Genomic DNA, 5,966 nt, shown 5'->3' with positions numbered 1-5,966 from the left:
GAATCATTAGCTAAAATTAAGCCCTTGCTCACCGGCCCTTTTTAGACTGAGTAATTTTTAACTCTACCATATGATAAGTCGGAGTAATTTAAAAAGTGTCACCTCCTGGCAGAGATGAAACCTATGGAAGCATAAGGCATCTTGCTTATGCTTGACAATACACAGAGTAGGTTCTCAGGGTGGGAAGGAGAGACCGTACAGCGTGGCTGAGGAGTGAGGCTTGCCTACTGACCAGCAGACATCGCTGAGACCATCCAACAGGGCAGACAAAGACGTTTCTCCAAAGCTCAAAGTCACCAGGACACACACAGTTTGTACTGCGCCACCAGACAACTTGACCTAGCTAGGAACCATGGGACACCCCAGCAGTACACAAGTGTGTTTCCAGCAAGGCAGACCCCATGCTGGGTCAAAGATCAGTCTTGATTAAGAAGTATTTGTATAAGGTTTGCAAGCGTGGTGGGTTTAAACACCTGTGATGTCAGGTTTAATATGGAGCAGGCGGCTGAAGTGTGGAATAACTCCAAGGAGACACGGCCCCTGACACCCAGGACTGCTAAGAAGGGTAGAAGATCGAAGTGTCTGGAAGATGGTAAGACAGAGCCACCTGAGGGGTCTCCCCTGCGGCTCTGTGGTGCTGCTTAGCAAGTTACACTACCCTGAAAGGAAAGGCGCTATTCCTGCTCCAATGTGGAGAAAACGCTCAGGAGGCTGACAGCCATCTTCCCTTCACTAACTGTCTTAGTTGGCATCTTTGTTGTTGTAATGAACACTGATCATAAGAATTAACTTTGGAGGAAGAAATAAAGGATGGGCACAGTGTGTAAACTGATCTCAATGCAAGAGCAGGCTTCAGTTACCTGAGAGGTGACATCTCCAGAGAGCTACCATGGCCAGGGCCACCACATCCACCACCATAGCCACCACATCCACCATGACTACCACATCTACCACAACAACCACAACCACCACGGCCACCATGGCCAGGTCATGGGACCCAGAAACACAGTGACCAGAGTTCCAGAGAATGCAGATTACTAACTTCACACTGGGGTTTTTATAGCTAAGGGTAGAGAAAGGGAAAGGGGGTCTCACTAGGGATAGAATGTGGGTGTTAGCCGTTTCCCTTAGATAATCTAGTTCTGAACATGTAAGGTCTGACATCTTTTTTTGTAACCACCGGGTGTCTGGTGTCCAGGTTGGCTGCTTTTCCTTGCCAGTCCCCAAATATCTGTCGCTCTGGAACTTTTAATTCACTTTAGACCTTGGCTTTTTGGGAGTTGGAAGACAGATCCTTCCCTGACCAAAAGCAACTTGGAGAAAGAAAGGTTTTATTTGGCTTATGGGTTATAGTCCGTCAAGTAATGAAGTCCAGGTAGGAACTCAAGACAGGGACACAGAGGCAGGAACCGAAGCCATGAAGAAACACTGCTTACTGGTTTGCTCCCATGGCTTTGTTATTCAACCCAGGACCTCCAGCACAGAGGTCACACAGTGAGCTGAGCCTCCCCATGTCAATTGTTAATCAAGAAAACATCTCATGGGCGTGCGCACAGGTCAGTCTTTAGAGGCAATTCCTCAACAGAGTCTACCTCTCCTGGGGCAATCCTCGTTTGTCTCAAGCTGACAAAAACTAGCCAGCACACAAGCCCTCTGCGGTAGACCCGCACCAGGCTTCCATGCCTGGTATCTCAAGACTCAGATGATGGACCACAGTTTATCTTAGGTTTTATATCATAGTAACTTACATTCACAGAGCAAACCCTTAAGTCTTTGGATGCCCTCAGTTGGTAAGAGTATTTCCCAAGCACTGTTGCCTGATTATCTTGGAGCTGTTTGTCCCATCAGCTAAAACCTCTCTCAGACACACCACTGAGGAGAATGTTCAGTGATGCAGCCCTACAAGCCCCTCCAAACTTTCAGGCCAGAAGCAGGGGCGTTATTTCAATGGTCAATTGCATACACGAGGCCCTGGGTTTAAACCTAGAGCTATGCACACAAGAGAGGTTTAAGTCAGCAAGAAGTATGCAAGCTCAACAGCACCACTGCAACAGACACCCAACACACACGGGCTAAATGAAAAGTGGAATGATTACATGCAGCGCATTTGAATAGAAGGCTGCCAACCAAAAACATATCTAAAGCCAAACATGAGTGGCCATGGCCCAGGAACGCTGATTCAGGTTGCCCCAAATACTTCCACCCAGTGGGACAACCATTTCATTAAATATTTATAGCAACAGAACAAAGTTAGACACGGAGGAGATCTTCAAATACAGTTAATAGAAACAGAAGGCACACACATGGGTTATAGCAAACCAGGGAATGCCTGCAACAGTCTTCAGATGCTCTCTGGCTGCCTTTGAGTTAATGGGAGGTATTGTCCTGATAGTATTTCTGTCCTGGCTACTTTTCTATCCCTGTGACAGATCACCATGACCAGGCAACATATAAAAGAAAGCACTTCCGGTAACAATCACAAACGTTCTAATTCTGGAAAGTTCAGGTTACAAGGAAAGTTGCTAATGTCAACTTCCAGTCACCAAGTGCCCTCCAAGCAGAAGACCTCTGCAGTCAATCTCGGGCTCAGGCTCCTTCCCTTTCCTCAGAGTCTTGGTTCTGCACAGTGTGGAGAGTGAGCGGGGAGGTACGCCTTCAGCTTTCCTCCCTCGAATGTGCCTCCTTATTCTGGGCTCCTAGACCTCGAGGCTTCTGGGTGAATGACAGAGTAGGGCTGTGAAAATCCACAAACTATGTGGCTCAGAGAACCCCTTCGACGCTTCTGCAGCTGTGAAGAGCTGCCCCGTGGACTGCTCACGTGTATCAATAGACAGCTGTGGTCTGCGTCCGACTCACGACTCACGGCTCACTCTACAGCCAGGAAGAGAGCTGAGAGTTGTCTTGGAGCCAGGCCCAGATGTAGCTTGTGCACTTCCAACCACTTTCTAATGCCAGGAGATGAACCAGGATAGCAGTAAGTTCCAAAGAGAGAAGAGGAGGTCCTCTGTGATCAGGAGTGGGGCCAAGCTGGGGAGAGCTCAAATCGTCTTCCCTAGAGGCTTTAGCCCCTCCCTACAAACTCACTCAACCTCCTGCCTCAGCCCAGAGCTTCAGTAAGCTCACTTTCACCCTACATTCCACCCACTTGCCCTTTCCCTGATAAAAAAATTTAATAGTTCCTCAGCCAGTGCTAAAATAATCTAAGAAAATTGATTCTATGATTTACAAAACAATCCCACCTCATAAGGTGCAACTAAACTAGATATTCACATCTGGGCTCCACAAGGCCCACCTGAGGCACCCAATTTGCTATTCCTTAGGACCAAAGTCTTTTATTTGACCTTGAGTTTTAAGGTTTTTCCATCTGGGGATGTAGCGATGGCTTAGTGATTCTGAGTACTGTCTCCTCCCACAAGGGACCCAGGTGCAGTTCCCAATGCCCACACCAGGGGGCTCTGACCTGCGAGTCCAATCCCAGGCTATCTGATGCCCTATGGGTACCTGAATACACACGGTGGAACACATAAACTCACACAGACAGACACACGATTTTTGGTGGCTGTTATTTTTAAATGCCCTCTTCCTCCTCCTCCTTTTTTTTTTTTTAAAGACTAGGGCCTTTCAGGAAAGGTTGTAAAAGCCAGTGTGAATGGAAGATGCCCAAGAAGCCAGGCCTTCTAGACACAACAGGAAGGATGCTCGTATGGACTCAATGACAGCACACGGGACGTGGGCGCAAGCCCTACCCTAGCCCAGAATCTATCTCCAATTGATGACCACTCTCTAAGGAAAATTTAGTTTTCTCCTACCAGGTAGACAAGCCAGACTTAAGAGCTGGCTCCATGGGGTTGGGGATTTAGCTCAGTGGTACAGCGCTTGCCTAGGAAGCGCAAGGCCCTGGGTTCGGTCCCCCGCTCCGGGGGAAAAAAAAAAAAAAAAGAGCTGGCTCCACGCTTAGTAGTAGACGGGCAACACAAACTGAATAGTTGTTTTGGATTTTTGAAATTTCTTGTTTGTTTGTTGTCCTTTTTTCCAGGGTTTTTTTTTTTTTTTTTTTTGTCTCATAATCCTTTGTCTGGGATTTTGTTTTTTTAGCCTTACACATCTTTTGGAATTATTGTTTCTATATTCCCCGTTTTGTGTTTTTTATGGGATTTCTGTGTGTGAATGTGCATATGTCTTTGTCTATATGTGTTTTCCTTCCTTCTTCATTTTGTTAAAGGGATAATTACTTTTTTTTCACTGTTCAAGGTTTACTTGGTGTCTTCACTGGCATGGCACTTGAGTGGTTGGTTCCGTCACCATATGCAGACCTTACATTTTACATAATATTGCAATGTACACTACAGACTCATATTCTACAGAAAATATCCTGTAGGACATTTATGCACAAGATATGCACGATGGACTTACACACTGGAGCCAGGCTATGACTGACTGGGAACTCACTGGTGTAGGCATGTTAGGTGAGGGTGAGCAGTGCAGCAATGCAGCAGGCTCACAGGGTAATCAAAGCCTGCACATGGTTGGCAGTGTGTCTTGGAGAGAATGGCACTGTCACACTAACCAGGTTACCACTGCACAAGTACCACTTAGCAGCAGGGTAGAGCTGTGGGAACTGAGATTTTCCCCAGAGCACCTCAACACAACTGGACTAACCACAGCTCAGATGACATGCGTGTGGTCTCCATAGAAACCCTGCCGCAGCCTGGACAGTGAAGTGCTAGGACACTGGGAAGATTTTAGAACTGCAGCTCCTTCTGGATTCCCCAGAGGGTATCTGTACTCTTCTTCAGGCCGGCCTCCTTCTCGGGAGTCAGTGTCACCTTCACAACATCTGAGATTCCATTATGTCCCGGATACATGGGACACTGAGGAAGACGTCAGCATTGATTCCATAGTGACCCTTCATCAGGGTGGAAATGGGATACACCTGCCTAATGTTCTTCATGTGCTCTTGGCCAAGTCTGCCATGGAAAGGCCAATGGCCAGGATGTGTAACGTTTCAGATTGATCACTTCATGTGCACTGTCAACCCCCTGCTTGTGAGCCTCCTTCCACTGCTCCTTGTCTGCATCCGTGCCCAGTTCTGGGTTCAGAGACTTCAGGGAGATGCGGGCAACGTTCACACCACTCCACACAGGAACACTGGAGTCGCCATGCTCTCCTGGGACCCACCCATGACAGCTCAGTGGATGAACTCCCAGCCTTTCTGGTAACAGAACCGAACTGAATCCAGATTTCAACCACTTCCAATAACTCTGCTTTGCGGAAAGCCACTGATTCTCCAAGCCACGTAGGTCAGGATATCTACTGGATTTGAGACAATGAGCAACTTGAAGTGTGGACTGTGCTTCACAAAGTTCGGAATGGTGAACTTGAAGATGTTCACGTTTCACTGGACCAAATTGAGCCGGCTCTCTCTCTCTCTCTCTCTCTCTCTTGCTGACGGGCTCCTGCTGTGATAATGACCAGCTTGGAGTTTGCAGTTACTCTATAGTCTTTGCTGGAGACAATTTTTGGTGTCTTAAGGAAAAGGCTGCCGTGCAGGAGATCCATCATCTCCCCCTTTAGCTTGTCTTCCATGACATCAACAAGGGCAAGCTCATCTGCCAAGTCCTTCATTAAGATACGGACAGCACAGCCGTGCCAACACCACCAACCCCAACAACTGTAATCTGTTCTGGGGGACCTGTTCTTCCTTAAGAAGATTCACGGTCAGCTGGTCCTTGAGGGCTGTCATCTTGGACTTTGAATCTTTTGAGACCACTAGTGCATGAAGGGGGACGACGGGCAAGCAGCAGCGGTGCGGCCTGGGCTCAGAGACAGTGGCTCCTGGATAATTACTTTTTAAAACTTTATTTATTTATTTACTTACTTACTTTTTACTTACTCACTTTGCATCCCACTCACTGTGCGCCCCCGCCCCCGTTACCCCATCCCACATAATATGTGTTTCTTGTGTT

The 5,966-nt window shown here is 47.5% G+C and overlaps 1 pseudogene; it reads right to left on the bottom strand.

Annotated features, from left to right (window-relative positions):
- Positions 1 to 4,506: 4,506 nt before the first annotated feature.
- Positions 4,507 to 5,743, bottom strand: LOC116905886 (annotated as a pseudogene).
- Between the last annotated feature and the right edge of the window lie 223 nt (positions 5,744 to 5,966).

The sequence above is a fragment of the Rattus rattus genome, chromosome 7 (assembly GCF_011064425.1).
Source record: "Rattus rattus isolate New Zealand chromosome 7, Rrattus_CSIRO_v1, whole genome shotgun sequence".
In the NCBI taxonomy this organism is placed as follows: domain Eukaryota; kingdom Metazoa; phylum Chordata; class Mammalia; order Rodentia; family Muridae; genus Rattus; species Rattus rattus.
This window is presented reverse-complemented; position numbering and strand designations above follow the sequence as displayed.